The sequence below is a fragment of the Otolemur garnettii genome, unplaced genomic scaffold (genome assembly GCF_000181295.1).
Source record: "Otolemur garnettii isolate 467f Iridium unplaced genomic scaffold, OtoGar3 scaffold00019, whole genome shotgun sequence".
Taxonomy (NCBI): Eukaryota; Metazoa; Chordata; class Mammalia; order Primates; family Galagidae; genus Otolemur; species Otolemur garnettii.
This window is the reverse complement of record NW_003852414.1, coordinates 10,342,039-10,360,580: the sequence shown is the minus strand read 5'-3', so window position 1 is coordinate 10,360,580 and position 18,542 is coordinate 10,342,039. Positions and strand designations below refer to the sequence as shown.

General features: G+C 41.9%; 1 protein-coding gene across 9 annotated transcripts in view; it reads left to right on the top strand.

The window, feature by feature from the left end:
- KIAA1217 (KIAA1217 ortholog) overlaps positions 1–18,542 on the top strand; it is a 328,697-nt gene that overhangs the window by 121,583 nt on the left and 188,572 nt on the right. The window lies entirely within an intron of this gene.

Below are 18,542 nucleotides of genomic sequence, written 5' to 3'. Positions count from 1 at the left end.
AAAAATAAAAAAATTAGTCAGGCAATGTGGCAGGCACCTGTAGTCCCGGTTACTCAGGAGGCTGAGGCAAGAGGATCACTTGAACCCAAGAGTTTGACGTTGCTGTGAGCTGTGATGCCACAGCACTCTACCCAGAATGACAGTGAGACTCAGTCACAAAAAAAAAAAAAAAGGTGGTAAATTTCATGTGATTTTTTTTATCACACTATAAAATTATTTAAAAATGAGGATGTTTACTTATGTAGACAGAAGTTGGCCATAAAAATCCCATACTGCTTGTTCAAGCATAAGCATCTCAGGTGCTTCTAGAATACAATGAGAACAGTAAACATTACCTGACCTTGGTTCTCTTACAGCCTTTACTTCAACAATGCTGAGTGAACCACACAGTCTTTTGCAAAATTTACAGTAGTGCTGAAAATGCTTTTGAAAAACCTGGAACTTGTTAGGCATTATCTGGGCCAACTCTCTGAGAGTGCTGATTTGTTCTTGTCACGGGTAGTCTTAATAATTTTTCATACCAGTTTACTTGGTACAGCCCTTTAAAAATATGTTTACAAATACCTGTGTTATATTTTGAGCTATTTCCTATTAGAAACCTCCTGATAATGATGGAATGAAATTTGGGTGCCTGGAAATGGGTGCTGCGTACGTGTTCTTTCTTCCGTGACCTATGGCTTCCCATCTTGGCTTGGGCCACCCACACATAACTCATTCCGTGGGAGCATTGACAAATAGCATTTTGCTAATCTTAAGACTGAAACATTGTTTTTGCATTTGCCTTTTCCTGTTCTTTTTTTTTTTTTCTTTTTGCCAGTTTCAGCAATACATAGTATGTTGCAATCTCTCAAAATGTTTTCTAAATTTAACTTAAGGGGGTCTGTAGTCTAGAAGGCTAGACTCACCCAACAAAGGTCCAGTCTAGCACAAGAGTCTCAGTGTCCAAACAGCCTCACTCAATTCCCCTTAAGTCCTCTTGTCACCAGAAGTTCTGAGTAGTCTATGTTCCAGGGTGGGTGATTTTCTAGACTTTTCTGCCAAGGCCTCTTTTGGACTATTCTAATGAGGCCTGAGACAACTGTCTCTTCTTAGAGGTCTGACGTTGAACCTGCACCTGCCCTTATGCTTAGGACTTCTCTGGTGTCTCAAGAGCAGAGCCCCTGCCTATCCCTTGCAGAATACTTAACCTCCCAGTATGGTGGATCTGGACCCTAAGCAGCCCTCTCAGCTGGAGTTCTCCAGTCCTGGAGGTTGACGTGCAAATGGCCTTGAAAGAAATGACATCAACTGCCCCTGCCTCCTGAAGGATTTACAGATGCTCTGCAAGCCCTATAGGATGTGCACATGTGGGAAAGCACATCACGAAATTATTCATGCACTCAAGCCGGGCTGAATTTAATCCTTCAAAGAGAGGCAACTGTCAACTTTTTATGAAGCTGAGCATATTTTACAATTTTGACCTTGATGCTCAAGAAATTTCTGCCTAACTCAAAACTTGTTTGAAATAGGTTTTCTTTTCACACAATGCAGACCTCCTTGTTTTTTTCCTCATTCTGAAAGCAGTACATGTTCCTTTTAAAATATTGTCAATTTGAGGTGTTTTACATTTATTTCCTTTAGTTCTTTTGTGTGTGTGGGGGCTGGGAAATCTAGATGGAATTAATTCTTATGATACAGACACATTTAAGTAAGAATAGGTTCATTTTAACTAAATGATGGTGAAACTATTTTATAGAAAGACATGGTGGCTCAGGCCTGTAATCCCAGCACTTTGGGAGGCCAAGGTGGGCGGATCATCTGAGCTAAAGTGAGACCCCATTTCTAAAAACAGCCAGGTGTTGTGACAGACACCTGTAGTCCCAGCTACTTGGGAGGCTGAGGCAAGAGAATTGCTGGAGCCCAAGAAGTTAGAGGCTGCTATGGGCTATGATGCCAGGGTGCTATACCAGGGGCAACAAAGTGAGATTCTGTCTCAAAATAAAATAAAGAAAAGAAAAGAAAGGCAGGCCCAGGCTGGATTCAAACCTGCCAGCTCAGGTGTATGTGGCTGGTGCCTTAGCCGCTTGAACCACGGGCACAGAGCCCAGATTATCCCTCTTTGAATATCTCTTTACTAGCACAGAAAATGTTGTTTTAGGGTTATAATCATTGCAGTTCAGTCATTGAATATATTTTTTCACTTTTGGGCATTGCCACTAAATTTTTGGCTGTTTGAATAGATCTTCAAGGCTGAGAAAGGTAGCTCACACCTAATCCTAGCACTCTGGGAGCCAAAGATGGGTGGATCAATTGAGCTTACGAGTTCAGGACTACCCTGAGTAAGAGTAAGATACCATCTCTACTAAAAATAAAAAATCTAGCCGAGCATTTTAGGGGCATTTCTAGTCCCAGCTACTTGGGAGGCTGAGGCAAGAGGATCACTTGAGCCTAAGAGTTTGAGGTTGCTATGAGCTATGAAGCCATGGCACTCTACCCAGGCAACTGAGTGACACTCTGTCTCAAATCTAAAAAAAAAAAAAGACGAATAGATCTTCATTCATAGCTCATTAGTTATTACCTAATTTCAAGCTAAAGAAAATTAGACCTCTAAATGGAAGGAAGTCCCTTGCCATCCCTCTGTTACTTCTTGGTGCCATAGTAGCATGTTTGAAGCTCAGTCTCTACCTTATGTGGCCCTTTTGAATTGTAAGGTCTAGAAGTTAGTAACCTCAAGGATAGGAATTTTGGTGTTTGTCTAATCACTACTATGGGCCAGGAACTGGGCCACGTGCTGTACACACATTTCCATGTTTAGTTTTCACAAATCTCCGATCAGTATCATTATCACTATTTTATAGGCGTGGAAGTTGAGGCTCATAGAGTTTCATTAACTCACTTGGGATGGCACAGGAAGAAAGTTCTGGGCAAATGCCGCACCCAAGCCTGTCTGAGACTTTTAGTATTTTCCACACCATCCAGTTGCCTTTAGCGGTTGTTGATTATGGGCGGGAGGGGATATCTTTTAGCATAAAGAACTTTAGTATCACCCCAAAGCCAATGTTAAAATCTGTCTCACAAGACGGACTGTCCCTGTTCCTCTGTCTCTGTCATCTCCCCGTCTCCCTTGCTTGTCATTGTTTGCAGTAAGTAGATAGAGCTGATTCCAAGGATTCAAAGTGTCGCAATGCTAGGAAGGGACACCTGCTGTGGGCTGTGTGGTTCCGTGTTGAGGGAAAAGACATCTAGTCCTCTGGCTGGGACTTGATCTCCAGGCCACTGGGGATTGGATAGGAGAAGGGCTGGAGGGAGAGTCCCTTTTTTTTTGGAGGAATGTGAATCTGATGCAGCCATAATCCCTGTCCTCTCCTGATTAGGATTCTTGCAATTCTCTCCACCCTCATCTCTCTCCTCCCACCTCTGTAGCATTCATTACCAGGCTCAAGTCAGGCAGGGTCTCCCTGGCCTAAGCAGAATGATCCATTGTGAAGTTTACTCTTGGGAATTTTTTTTTTTTTTTTGGCTTGATTCAAACTGCCAAAAATAAAAAAGGAATAATCTAGACAGCTACCTTATATAGTTGACTTCTTCACATTTAATGAAAGGTTCTTTTCTCCTGGATATCATTCTCATAAGGAATCATAGAGTTTGTTTGGAAATTATTTTCAAGTAATTATAATAGGAATGCCTCAGCATCTGATCCAGCTTTCTGGTGAATGGGAATAGTCTTTGAATGTGTGTGTGTGTCTATAAATGTGTCTGACACATGTTACGTGGAAATAAAAGGCAAATCCTTTTCTCTCTGATTGATCTGCTCTTCCTTCCCTGTGGATGTTGTGTTATGCCCAAGAGGCTGCCAAGTCCTTCTGGTTTAGAGTTGCTTGTACTCCTTCTACTCTAGTCCAAATAACCATCCACAATGCAAAAGAAAAACCAAGAAATGGGGCGGCGCCTGTGGCTCAAAGGAGTAGGGCGCCAGCCCCATATGCTGGAGGTGGTAGGTTCAAAGACAGCCCTGGCCAAAAACTGCAAAAAAAAAAAAAAAAAAAAAAAAACCAAAATCCAAGAAATGGATCTTCTGGCTTGATGCCTGTAGCTCAGCAGCTAGGGCACCAGCCATATACACTGGAGCTGGCGGGTTCAAACCCAGCCTGCCAAACAACAATGACAACTACACAAAAAATAGCTGGGCATTGTGACAGACACCTATAGTCTCAGCTACTTGGGAGGCTGAGGCAAGAGAATCACCTAAGCCCAGGAGATGGACATTGCTATGAGCTGTGATGCCATGGCACACTACCAAGGGCGACATAGTGAGACTCTGTCTCAAAAAAATAAAAAAAATTTAAAAAAAGGATCTTCCCTGGGCTGACATTGGACTCAGTCACTAGCTTTCAAATGAACATTTTTCCACCAGTATAAGTAATAGGATTTCCTTTTCCTATTATCTAATATGGGTAGGCAAAGTCTTTATTAAGCCCCTCATGATGTTAGCAGTCAGGAGGGACAGCCTGGAAGATTGTCATATCAGGATGATTCTTTCTCTTAAAAAGAGATCTCGTAAGTTGTTTTTATTTACATGGGATGTTTGCATTAGTCTCTGCCTGGAGTTGAGATCAGCTTGTTCTTCCCTTTTCAGCGGAGACCTGGCATTTATTTCAGTAGTTCCCTTCTAGATTAAGAATAGCATCTCCCTGTCTGAACCCGATGTTCCTGGGAAATCTTTATGAAGTTTAATCAGAGAAACAAAGGGTATTTCCTTGTGTTCTCAACGTTATATCCTGTGGCTCCTTTCATATTTATTTTCGTGAACTGAGGTTGTAGTTGAGATTTCCGCAGTACGGTTTGTAGCACAAACAGCATGAAACATACTTAGAAGATCTTGGATTTCCCACTGGCTTTGACACTTGCTAACTGGTGACTTAGGCTGTGGAACTTTGACTCGTCCCAGCATCTTCAATGTGGTAGCTGAACTGGACGGCCTCAAAGATTCCCTTAAGCTTCAACTTTCTGGGATCTTAAAAAAAAAAGAGTTGCATAGACTAGGAGTATCATTTGTTCCTAAAGCATTATCCTTTATAATAGATGGCATTTGAAAAGAGAGCTGATATAACAGATATTGGACAAATAATTAAAATTTAAGGAAGTCTACCAAACCATCCTTACTAGCACAAAGTGATGTTTGAAGTCATAGCATTGTAGTCTTTGCAGGCAGTCAGCTTGTTTTTGAGAAACACACCAGAGACATCATACCGTGTTTCCCCGAAAATAAGACAGTGTCTTATATTTATTTTTTCTCAAGAAGATGCACTAGGGCTTATTTTCAGGGGATGTCTTTTTTTTGTTGTTGCAGTTTTTGGCTGGGGCTGGGTTTGAACCCGCCACCTCCGGCATATGGGTCCAATGCCCTACTCCTTTGAGCCACAGGCGCAACCTGGGATATTTTATTTTTATTAAGTATAATACAACAATCTGTATTTATTCAAATACAGTTAAGTCATCTTCTTCTGGAACCTGACAGAGGGAGCCAAACTTGTTGGTCGGGCTGGCGCTAGTGATGTGGGAACTCCTTTCCTCTAGCCGTTCACATGTGCGCAATAGGATACCTACAACCATGGTTACTACACGCGCACTCATGCAAGTGCGAACGGGTAGGTGAAAGGAGCTGTGGCAAATAAAAAGTATTCCAGTCTTCCTTACCACTCTGCACCAAAATGCACGTGTGACTATGCAGATACGCTACATAGCCATGCCCATCAGTAGGTCTTATTATCAGGGTAGGGCTTATATTTAACAAATGCATAGAAATCCTGCGAGGGCTTATTTTTTGGGTAGGTCTTATTTTCGGGGAAACACAGTAGTAGCTGGTGGGCTCTGTGCACAGACACACACAAGGCTATGGTCATAGAAAGCAACTGCCTCGGCTGAGCCCCTGTAGCTCAATGGTTTAAGTGCTGGGCTCGTGCACCAGGGGTGGTGAGTTAAAACTTGACCAGGGCCTGCTAAACAACAACAAAAAAAGAAAGCAACTGCCTCAAATATCAGGACTCAGCCATAAATTCAGATGTGGGGAAAAGTTGAGAATTGAAGTGACTGTCACCAAGCCTAAGTATTTTATTTTATTTATTTAATTTTTTTGCAGTTTTTGGCCTGGGTCAGGCACTATATACCAGGTCACCTCTGGTATATAGTGCCAGCGCCCTACGCCTTTGAGTCACAGGCCCCGTCCAAGCCGAAGTGTTTTAATTAGAGATACCTATCTTACATGCCAGACCAATTTTGTAGGAGACTCTGACAACAGAGAAGATAGCTGACAGCAAAAAGAGGACTACTGTTTTTTTAATTAAAATTTTTAAATGAAATGTAATATATATGGGAAAACCTTCAAATCATACAACAAGCCATGCATACTCTCCCCAAATTAAAAAGATTCTCCCCTCAATTCTCAGTCCTTCTAAATTTAACCACTGTTCATGGGTTTTATTAGATCCTTTCCTAAACTGGCATATGCATATTCTAATTGATAGATGCGTAGTTAACATTTTTATAAATTATAATAAAGTACAATTATTCTGTATATTGCTTCTTTGCTTAATGATGTTTCTTTAAGGCACTCCACATCATCTCACATGGATATAGCTCAGTTTTTAATGACCATATTGTTTACTGTGTGTATGATCGTAATTTATTAAATCAGTCTCCTATGCAAATTAAATGATAATTTCTCTTGTTCCTGCATTTCTCAATCTGCAGCTTCTGCTTTTCCATCTTTATCCTCATTCTTAGGCAGGCAAAGCTGTATTAGAGAGTCTGCTCCTACATCTGGGTGGGCTTTTTCCCCCCATAGGGAAAATTTCTAAAAGTAGAATTGTTTAAAATGTTTACACATTTCACCAGAAAGGTTATATTCATTGGCTATACCTGCCACAAATGGGAATGTTAGTTCAGACTTATGTGTCCCTGGATATCAGATATTTTTAAAGTTCTGCTAACCTAATAGGTAAAAAAAAAAAGTGCTTATTATTATTTTTTGTTTGTTTTGTTTTGTTTTTTGAGACAGGGTCTCACTATGTTGTTCTCAGTGGAGTGCTATGGCATCACAGCTCATAGCAACCTCAAGCTCTTGGGTTTAAGCAATTCTCCTGCCTCAGCCTCCCAAGTAGCTGGAACTACAGGTGCCCACCACAATGCCCAGCTATTTTTTGGTTGGAATTGTCATTGTTGTTTGGCAGGCCTGGGCTGGATTCGAACCCGCCAGCTCCAGTGTATGTGGCTGGTGCCCTAGATGCTGAGCTACAGACACCGAGCCAAAATGCTTATTTATTTATTTATTTATTTATTATTACTTTGCAGTTTTTGGCCAGGGCTGGGGTTGAACCTGCCACCTCTGGCATATGGGGCCAGCACCTTACTCCTCTGAGCCACAGGCACCACCCCAAGATGCTTATTTTTTGATTTATATTTTTAAAATCCTTGATGTTAAAGTGTATTTTCCTTTGTTATTAGTCAATTGTGTATGCATAAAGTTCCAGTTTGTGTTTTTTGCCCATTTTTTAAATTGGATGATTGCAGTCTTTTGCATTGATTTGCAAGACCATTGCCTAGGGGCAGCGCCTGTGGCTCAGGGAGTAGGATGCTGGCTCCATATACCTGAGGTGGCAGGTTCAAGCCTGGCCCTTGCTATATTTGATGCAAATATTTTTCCAGTTTTTAGGTTTTGTTTTTGGAGATTCTTTTTGCCTGTAGAAATTAAAATTTTTCATGTAATCAAGGTCAGCAATCTTTTCTTGCATTTTTCTATTCTTGGAATTGTATTTTTAGAAAGACCTTCCCCCTTCCAACATTACATGTTTAAAAATTGTGTTTTATTCTTGTGCTTTTAGAATTTAACTTTCTTGGGTAGCAATATTTGATCCTTCTGAAGTTTATGTTGAGGTAAGGGGCCTGATAGAAATCTGACTTGATTTCCTTTTCCCAAGTGGCTCGTTAGTACACACTGACTAAATAATTAAATCTTTCCCCCACTGATTTGAAATGTCACTCTGTGAGATCCAAATTTCTACATGTGTGTGGGTCTGTTTCTGAACACTGTGTTTGGTTTCTGTGAGCTGTTTTTTCCTTCTCCAATTCCAATATGTTTGAGTGACTGAATTTTTATTTATGGGTCATGCTGGGGGAAGACTTGCCCTTGTTTCTGCCCTGTTCACACTGTTTTGAGGCTAAAGAAGGGACCTCTTTGTTCCCATTTTCTCTAGTAAGATCAGAATTAATATTCCTGCTGACACTGTATCATCTAAAGAGAATTAACTCTGCCCATTACATTACTCTTAAGAAGACTGAATGCAGCCAAAATTAAAAAGAAATCGTATAATTTTTTAAATAGCATCTGGAAAGCCATTTTTTCAATGTCTTATCTGGAAATCTCGCCTCTGTGACAATGTCCCGTAAATGTGCGTGCTCCCTCACACACACACTTGTAGGCAATGCACCAGAAAAGTATCAGTACTTTCTTGTGCTTTGTCTCTTGGTATGTGACACCTCACACAGAATTATGGGTCACCCTGATCTCACTGATTTCATATAAAGGTCTTTGCTTTGGCAGCAGTCAGGGTCCATTCATTCTCTGAGGTAAATCTTGCAGAGCAGGAAGTTGAGGTTTCGGGGTAGCTTCCAAGAGTCTGTTCTGACCTTATTGTTGGGGAATGTGGAAACCTAAAGCCTTCCTTTAGTTAATAATGTGGATAGTGAAGCATTCCCCCCACCTCCCCGCCTCGGAGCTGATTGGATATTTTCTAAAAGAGGATGAGCTTTTAATAGCAGGAATGTAACTTTGCATTTTGCACTGATCTGTACTTAAACATGGTTAGAGAGCAGATCCTGCTACAAAAATCTCCTTATTTGTACATGTAGTCCAAGGGAGAGACCTTACTATTTATGTGGAGAGAAAATAAATGAGATTTCTTTCTATCTGTCTTCCATATGTCTAATGGTAGGATTGTGTCTTGGATCTGGAGTTAAAACAGGCTGTAGATTTGGTGAGCTGATATAATGAAGAGCCATTCTCATCTCAGAATCCACTCTGCAGACTGTCTCCGAGAGTCCAATATCAGCTTTCCAGGTGGTAAATACATCATAAGCTGAATGGGCAATTTGGTTGTTTCTGTTCAACTGAACAGACATAGCTGCTCATTTGTTCCAGATTGCGATCAGAGAAGCAATATGGGTGTGTGAAGACATATATGTTCTATTGTCTTGCCTTCTAATATTGAAAGATCTTTTTACAATCCACCTACCTCGAGATACCAAGTGTGTTGATTTCTTCACTGACAACACCAAAAATGAACTGCTGCTTCCTCCCAGTGCACAAAGAGGGTCTGTGAGAAGCTGTGGCAGATCGTGGCAGATGGCACTTAGGGACAGCTGTGGTGCTTGGCTTGTGTTCCCCTCAGCATTGAGCACAGAGCTGCCCACTTGGTAGGACTGTGGCAATATTTATGTACACATAGCATTCTTCCCAAATAAAAAAGGTAGTGGAAACTAACCACAGGTAATTTTACTTTGGAGTAAAAGCATGGTGCAAGATCTTAAGGAATTAAAAGATTAGGAAACCTCCAAAGGGACCATTAGGCTAAATGAAATGTGCCTGAGATCTTCATTCAAATTTGATTGAGTTCAGAGCCAATCCACTCTGGAGAGAGCTGTTTAGATAAGACTTAACTTCGACTAAATAAGCAAGCAACAGTAGGCTAAGGATAATTTGCCATTTGAGCTTTCCTTGTATTTGTAGAGAACCCAGGCTGGGAGCGGTTTGTTTTCTTTTTTGCTTTTTGGTTCACTTCCCCCCTCCTCTTATTTTATTTACTTATCTTGACTACAAACAGTACGTTTCTAAATTATCATAAAATAGATATAAAAGTTAGCATCTTAACCATTTTTAACTATACAGTTTGGTGCTGTTAAGTATACTTGTATTGGTATGTAACAAATCTCTAGAACTTTTTCATCTTGTAAAGGTGAAACTCTGTACTCATGCAATAAAAACCCTCCATTCCCTTCTCCCCCCAGCCCCTGGTGCCCACCATTCTATGAATTCTTTGTTTCTATGAGTTTGACTACTCTAGACAAGTGGTCTTCAGCCTTTTTTGGCACAAGGGTTTCGTGGAAGTCAGTTTTTCCAGGGATGGGGATGGTGGAGTAGGGGCAGGGGTTGGGCTCAGGTGGTGATGGGGAACAGCTGTAAATACAGATGAAGCCTGGCCTGCTGCCTGCTTCCTGCTATGCACCTGGTTCTTTTTTTTTTTATTATTAAATCATAGCTGTGTACATTAATGCAATCATGGGATACAATGTGCTGGTTTTATATACAATTTGAAATATTTTCATCTAACTGGTTAGCATAGCCTTCACGGCATTTTCTTAGTTATTGTGTTAAGACATTTATATTCTACACCTAGTAAATTTCACATGGACCCTTGTAAGATGCACCATAGGTGTGGTCCCACCAATTACTCTTCTTCCACCCTATGTACCTGGTTCTTAACAGGCCTTGGACTGGAACCTTTGGGGGACCAGGGACCAGTTTCTTTTCTTTTCTTTCTTTCTTTTTCTTTCTTTCTTTTTTTTTTTTTTTTTTTGAGACAGAGTCTCAAGCTGTCACCATTGGTAGAGTGCTATGGCATCATAGCTCACAGCAACCTTCAACTCTTGGGCTTAAGCGATTCTCTTGCCTCAGCCTCCCAAGTAGCTGGGACTACAGGCTCCTGCCACAATGCCTGGCTATTTTTCTGTTACAGTTATCATTGTTGGTTTAGCTGGCCCCGGCCAGATTTGAACCTGCCAGCCTTGGTGTAGAGCCCTATCCACTGAGCTACAGGCGCTGCCCAGGGACCAGTTTCATGGGAGACGATTTCTCCACAGACTGAGGTGGGGGACGGGAGCTCAGGCATTAATGCTGTGCAGCCTGGTTTCTAACCGGCCACAGATTGGGTTCCAGTCTTAGACCCAGGACTTGGCCATCACAGCTCTAGATAACCCATGTAGGTTAACCCGCATAGTGTGTTGTTTTTTGTATGTGACTGGTTTATTTCACTTAGCGAGATACCTTCAAGTTTCCTCCCTGTCGTAGCATGTGCCAGAATTCCTTCCTTTTTAAAACTGAATCACATTCCATTGTATGTCTGTATCACATTTTGTTTATTCCTTCATCCATCAAAGGACACTTGGGTTTTGTTGGCTCTTAATAAAATACGCCAGCGGTGCCTTCGTCCATCCAAATATATCTCAACAAATCATGTTTAGAATCTAAGGCTATTTCCTGGTTAAACTTTTACTGCTGCTAATAACCAGGAGCTGGTTTGGTGAGTGTTAGTGTACACAATAGTAGTCCGAAGGATTGCTTTCAAAATAAATTACAGTGATTGATCACCAGGCTCGATGCCTCATACTTTCCTCACTTGAAGTTTAGGCAGGTGCAGGGTCCATGAAAGAGTCAAAAGATAAAGGAGACAGCCACTGGGGAGGGATATTTGCTTTCTGAAATTAATATCCCTCTTCCCAGCATCCAGGAAAGTGTGTTTTTCATGGATGTTTTCAAACCTCTAAGCTTGAGATGTCGGTTTATTTTCTCAAGCCTACAAGGCGTGATCTTTCTCCCCAGACTTTCTTGAAGGCTCCACTCGGCAAACACACGGAGGTCCAGAAAATGGGACTCAGGGGGAGCCATGTAGGTTTTTTCCACCTCCTCTTGCCCTGGGGTACTTCCCTTCTTCAATACATTCCTCACATTCTCAGAGAAAGAAAGAAATGGAAACTTGGTTGTTTTGTTTTTTTACGTATGTGCCAGGCTTGCGCACTCTTGGTACTTAGGGGAGTGGGGGATTAATGGTTAGGACTGCACCCAGGGAAAAAGCCAGAACACTTCTGTCACAAGATTTGATTTTAAAAATGTTTTGTTTTCATAGCTAAGGATTTCTGTTTGTTTAGAAGGAGAGAGAATGAAGAAAATATACACTGAGATAAAAGAGGGGGTACTAATTAAAGAATGACAACAATGCACACTTACATAGAAAGTTACACCAAATTCTGGGCCACTTTGGGAAGAAATGTTTGAGATTCCCATCCCCCCAACTTTATTAAGGTGTAAGTGGCAAAAACTACATATATTCCAGGTGCACAATGAGCCAGTTTCATATACAAATACATTGTGAAATGATTACAACAATGAAATTAATGAATCTGTCCATCATCACACGTGGTTCCCATGCCTTGAGTTTCGGGGTGAATGCACAGACGAGAATCCAAATGCCTGTGACTTCCATGTTATTCTTTGCTTTAAGAAAATTGCTTTATAACTGAAAGATGACCATTAGCCCAATGAGCTTATGGTAGGAATATTCTTATCGTAAAAAAATTACCAGCAAATTCACTTCTCTTTTTCTTTTTAGAGTCTTACTCTGTTGCCCTGGGTAGACGGGTGTCATCATAGCTCACAGCAACCTCAAACTCTTTTGCTTGAGCAATCCTGCCTCAGCCTCTTGAGTAGCTGGAACTATAGGTGTGCGCCACTACACCCAGCTAGTTTTCTATTTTTAGTAGAGACAAGGCTTTGCTCTTGCTCAGGCTGGTCTCCAACTCCTGGACTCAAGCAATCCACCTGCCTCATCCTCCCTGAGTGCGAGGATTACAGGTGTGAGCCACCACGCCTGACCTCAAACTTACTTCTAAAATAGAAGTTACTCTAGTTTGTCCCAGAATTCACATCATAGAGTCTTATTTTCCAATTATCTTTTAAATGGTGAAAATTTAATTGAAGATAAATTATAAATAAAAAAATGTATAAATGAAAACAAATCCTAATGTGTAACCAATTAGGAAATGGAAAAGATAATTCCATTAAAATTTATTCGACTTCTATGTACTTTTCAGGTACATATAAATAATATCTTGACAGTGAGCAGCCTAAATTTTCACGCCAATTCCCTGATCAATGATTTCAGCAATATCATTGGGAATTTTCTCTGGGGAGAAATTTAGGGGCACAGCAAAGTTCCAGCACTCTGCACAAAGCACTAGTCCCAATTATAGGTCCAAGCATGCAAAAAGAGATAGGATCTTGTATCTTTGTAGGAGGTTACATTGATTGTCAGTGAATGTATATTAACTTAGTGATTGGGGAGGGGGGGTAGGAATATGTAACCTGGGTCATTTGAAAGAAAAAAATAATAATAACTGCCAGAATCGGCTGATTTGTACTACAGGAAACAGTGCCTTGGTTTTGATCCCCTAACATCTGTGTGTCTTCTGGCAAGATTTTTGAATAGAGATTGGAGTATGAGCAAGGAGAAGGTATTTGTCAAGCATTAACCATGAGCCAGACAGTGACGTTATTTCATTTACCACTGACTGCTGCTCTGGCTATGCTACATGGTAGTATTTTCATTTTACAACCAAAAGACCGAAGCTCAGTCAGGCTAAGTTATTTGGCAGGCGATACATCTAGGCCAGTGTGTTTCCGAGCCTCTGTGCCCTTTACAAAACACCTTCCTGTGCCCGGCCAGCCCGAGAGCAGCAGACACAGGGAGGTGGAGCCTTCCCCTTAGAACCTGAGGCTGTTTCATCCTCTCTGCTTCCAGTGGCGGGATTGTAAACATTGGAAAATCCATGCCAAGAATGGAAAAGCCATTCAGGAAAATGAGTCACTTGCTGGATACATTAACCGTCTTTAGATCGTGAGAGCTTCATGGAGAAAAATAGGACAGAAATGATCTTTCTTCTTCTTCAAAAGAATTGAATATCTCTCCCCAGTACAGATTGTTGGCAAGTTCATGTATAATCATGGTCAGCAGAAGAGAAATCTAAGCAATAATGGAAAGCTTGTGTACTCGGAATGCCTTTAACCCAGAGAGCTGAAGAGCAGGCCTGTGGGGGGAAAATGGTGTTAGAAGGAGGTGAAATTGGGGCATGAAAAGAATTCTGGCCCCGAAGGGAAAGACAGGTACCAAAAAACAAAGAGATTAAAAGCCAGTGTGATATGTGGTTACTTTTCACCCCTGGGTAAGGTGGTATAAATTGCTTTTGTTTTATTCCTATGGCTCCAAATCTTTTTTTCCAAAGAAAGGATAAAAAATATTTTTAAGGTAACTCATTACTCTCTGGCTTTAGGCTTAAGAAACCTCAGAAGTTGAAAGTGATTCTATATTTTATATGCTGCCGATGCTCCCTGGTTTTATAACAGTGACCTGTCTCCTAAACAATCATGCCATCAGCATTGAGGGATAACATTTTTCTAAATCATGTAATCCCGGTAGCAGCTGTAGGAGTTGGCCTTTATGAAATTAGGGGAAGGCAGGCAGTCTGATATTTTAGATCATGAACTACTCAAAGAAAAGTTATTTAGCATGACTTTGATGGTATGTTAAGATAAATTTTTTCATCGCATGCTACTTCTGAGATAATGTGCTAGAGAACCTATCTTGCTTGTTTGTATTTTGAAAAGTCTCTATGTCCACTATCTGCTTTTGATGTGTTTTCAATAATTAGTTTAGGCTTCCCAAGCCCTAAAATATTAATAATTAAGGAGAAACGCTCCCTTTCGAGAAGAATCAGGGATATATCCTGCTTCCTTTATTTAATTTTTGACATCTCTGGAGAGACACAGTAAACGCTTTCTGCCCATTAGTAATTGACCTTGAAGTAGGGTTTTGTATGTCTTCTTTTCCTCTGGAGAGCACAAGTAAGTCTCAGTTTTAGCCTTGTTAGCTTGAGGTGAAGTGATAACACCAAAGGAAACATCATAAAACAGATTGTAAACCTCCTTCCTGAATTCACTGGAGCTGGCTAGAAAAAGCAGGCAAGAGATGAGGAAGTCGTGATGCGTGGTGGGGGCATGAGATAACTGATCGTGTCTTAATTCTAAGTGTCGTTTTCCTGGTTTATCATATTTAACAGGTCATATACTTCAGCTGTCACTGTGCTCGGAAGAGTGAATTTGTGCATTGTAAATAGATTTTTGGAATCTAACTTTTCCAAAATTTCTATGTGGTTTTCTTTCTTCCCCACTAAGCATCTTCTCCTCGTCCCTGCCCTGGGCTTCATTTAGAGACACTGCTGGTCCTTGTACCCTCCACAGCCCGGGCAAGGTCAGCAATCTCGTGTGTCTTCCTTGGCTCATGCTGCAGAATGGGTGGGTGTCACTGAGCTGCTGGCTGACTCTGTCTCCCAGTGTGCAGTGGGGAGGGAGGTCCCAGTCCTGGAGTGGCTGGGGAACCAGGGACTTTTCTCCACTTCAGGTTAAGGGAGGACTCATGGAAAACAAGGAAATCAGGAATAATTAACCTTTTACACTGGTTTGCACACATTTCTGGAGGCCCTTTACCCACGTCTAAGCAAAGTCTCCCTTCAGAAAGGGTGCTTACTCATCTTCTTGATAGTCAAATCTAACTGCGTGATGGGGCTGCTGCCACACCTCTCCCAGGGATGTTTGCACTTTTGATAATGAAGTTCACAGCCCAGGCTTAGCTCACCAAGCAGCTGTGGATTTGTAGGGTGTGGCTGGCCGGTTGAGGAGGCATTCCTGGATCTTCATGGTTCCTGGTTTCCCAAGCCACCCTCCATCCTCCACAGTCCACCTACAAGCCACCACCTTGTCTCTTCACAGGTCTAACTCTGTCCTGTGGTTGATGAGAGCAAGATTCTGCCTAACACAGTGGGGGGTCCACCAGAGATAACTCTCAAGGGATCACCTGTCCAAGTGGGCTGCTTTCCTTTTTTATCCTTGCTGGCACCACTGTGGCCCTCTGCATACCCAGGTGATGCCTCCTCTCCCCCCACCCCCCCATGCTACATTGTGGGATCAAAAAGAAGATGATTCCTTGCCAGACAGTCTTGGCTAACATTTTTTTTTTAGACAGAGCCTCAAGCTGTCCCCCTGGGTAGAGTGCTGTGGCATAGCTCACAGCAACCTCCAACTCCTGGGCTCAAGCGAGTCTCCCGCTCCCACCTCGCCTCCCAAGTTGCTGGGACCACAGGCACCCGCCACAACACCTGGCTATTGTTTTTGGTTGCAGCCATCATTGTTGTTTGGTGGGTCCGGGCTGGATTCGAACCCACCACCTTAGGTGCATATGGCTGGCGCCTTAGCCACTTGAGCCACAGGCGCTGAGCCTTGGCTAACATTATCATGGAACAAATAATCTGAAAATTAAGAAAGAACTTTGCGACTTTGTCTTAAACTTGTGTGCCTGGGATTGTAAACCAAAGGAGATAGTGTGGCTTTGTAGGGATATGAGGGTTGGTGGTCAATTCCTTATGGGGTTCCCCAAGGCAGAGCTGGAGGGTGAGTAGAGATGTAGGATGATCCCTGTGTCCCTTTACATCAGCCTCAGACCCATGGGGTGGAAGATGAGATAGAGGTGTTCCATGCAGGAGTGTTCGGACCAACCAAGAGTGCTCATCATGGTGAGATGGTGTCCTCTTAGCTGCCTCTGACTTCAAGGTTCCCCTTCCCCTACCTGTACCCTAAGGAGGCCAAAACAGTACTGCTTCAGAGGAGGGAAAGAGAGGCCACTTCATTCCCTGGTGCCAACATTTCCAGTATTGTACCCACCCTTTGTTCTAAAGGATGGAAGATGGAGCCACCCAGGCAGATGTTTCAGATGGAAATTCCCACGAAATAACAGTGTCACCCCCAAACCCACTTGGACCCCATTTATGGTTTATGCCACCTTTACAGCAGCACTCTATTTTTTTTGGTAACAATTTCTGGTTTTTTTTTTTCCTCTCCTAAACCCTATTTCTCATTTGATATGATGTTTTCAGCTTATTTTTGTGACGTTCTGCTGGGAGGAGTGTCCAGGAGGCTCCACACTTTTATCTTCTTGACTTTCTCCTGGAAGAGCGCATGGTAATCTTCTTAAATGTTTTTTCAAAAGCCTTTTAATGACACTACTCAGTGCCCCACTGATCATTGTGTACCACTGTTGTGCACCAACTCCAAAAGTTCCAAACCTAAGACTGTGAGACTTTTGTTATAATCTTGCTAAGGAGCTGTTTTCCCTCTCTTGATCTGATTCTCTCAGTTTTTTAGTGTAGGGCCAGAGGCTGTTTGTGTGCTCAGAGACTGTGGTTTTTAACTTTTTGCTCTTGATATTTCCCAGCAATTAGCAAAGTCTGTTTAGAGTTGATTGTTATGTGTATACATTCTATTTTAATTCTTTGCAATCAGAGAAACGAGCATTAAATTCCCTCAAGAAGAACTGCTAGAATCCAATCTCCTGATTTCCAAGGTTTGAAATCTTTACTTTCTTTTTTTATTTAACATTTATTTATTTATTTTAACATTTTGAGACAAAGTCTTGCTCTATTGTCCAGACAAGAGTGCCCTGGCATCATTCCAGCTCACTGAAGCCTCAAACTTTTGGACTCAAGTGATCCTTTTGCCTTGGCCTCCCAAGTAGCTGGGACTAAAGGCAGCTGCCACCACACTTGGCTAATTTTTCTATTTTTTTGTAGAGATAGGTCTTATTCTTGCTCAGGCTGGTCTTGAACTTCTGGCCTAAAGCAGTCATTCTTCCCCAGCCTTACAGTGTGTTAGGATTATAGTTGTGAGCCATTGCCCCGACCTTTACTTATTTTATGAATGAAAGATTTGACTGGATATGAAAAGTGACAACCAGTGGTATTCACCCAGCTGACAGTGTATGAATTTCATTGCCATGACTTCCAGATCATTCTATAGAGCTATAGCAGGGTTGTGATGGTATTGTTCCTCCACAGATGATCTTCCAACAGTATGGTTAGAAGTAATAATAATTTGTAACTCTGGCCTTCAGTTATGCTGTATCATAACAATGATGCTCGGGCAGCAAGATGTTTTAAGGGGCTCTTTCTTTTGTGAATGGCGTTCTTTCTCCTTAATAATACCATCATTGCTTTACTCTATTTAGAATTTTACAGTTTACCTCCGTTGTGCTTCTTGGCGACCCTGGAAAGTATATGGAATGATTGTTCCCATTCAGCAGATGTGGAAAGGGAGGCTCTGTGATTTTAATGAGCCCAATACAAAGCTTGATGGTAGGTTAAGTAATTTATTAAACAAGTGCTGCACTTAGGTCCAGAACTCAGGTCACTCTGACTGCAGGTCCTTCCCATGGGCATTTAGAGCTTTGCAGAAAGTCCCACTGGTTGGGGGAGATGTCTGGTGTGGCCAGGGATGTTGGGAGGCTGGTATGGAATGAATGTGTGCCTCCTCTGCCCCAAGTTCACATGTGAATAGTGTGGAGAGGTGGGGCCTTTAAGAGGCGATTAAGTCATGAAAGTATTAATGCCATTATCTTGGAAATAGGTTTCTGACAAAAGGATGCCTTTAGGTCCCTTCCCCTCTTCATGCAGACTAAGACAGAAGTGATCTGTGTCTAGAGCAACTCAAAGCTAAAATTTGCCATGAATGCTTAATCCAACTCTTCATTTTAACACATAAGGAAAACTGTCTTACATTGAGTTAGAGCCCAGGCTGGGCTAGAACTTGGTCCCTAACTCTTGCTGAGCCTCACCTGTCCCTCACAGAGTGC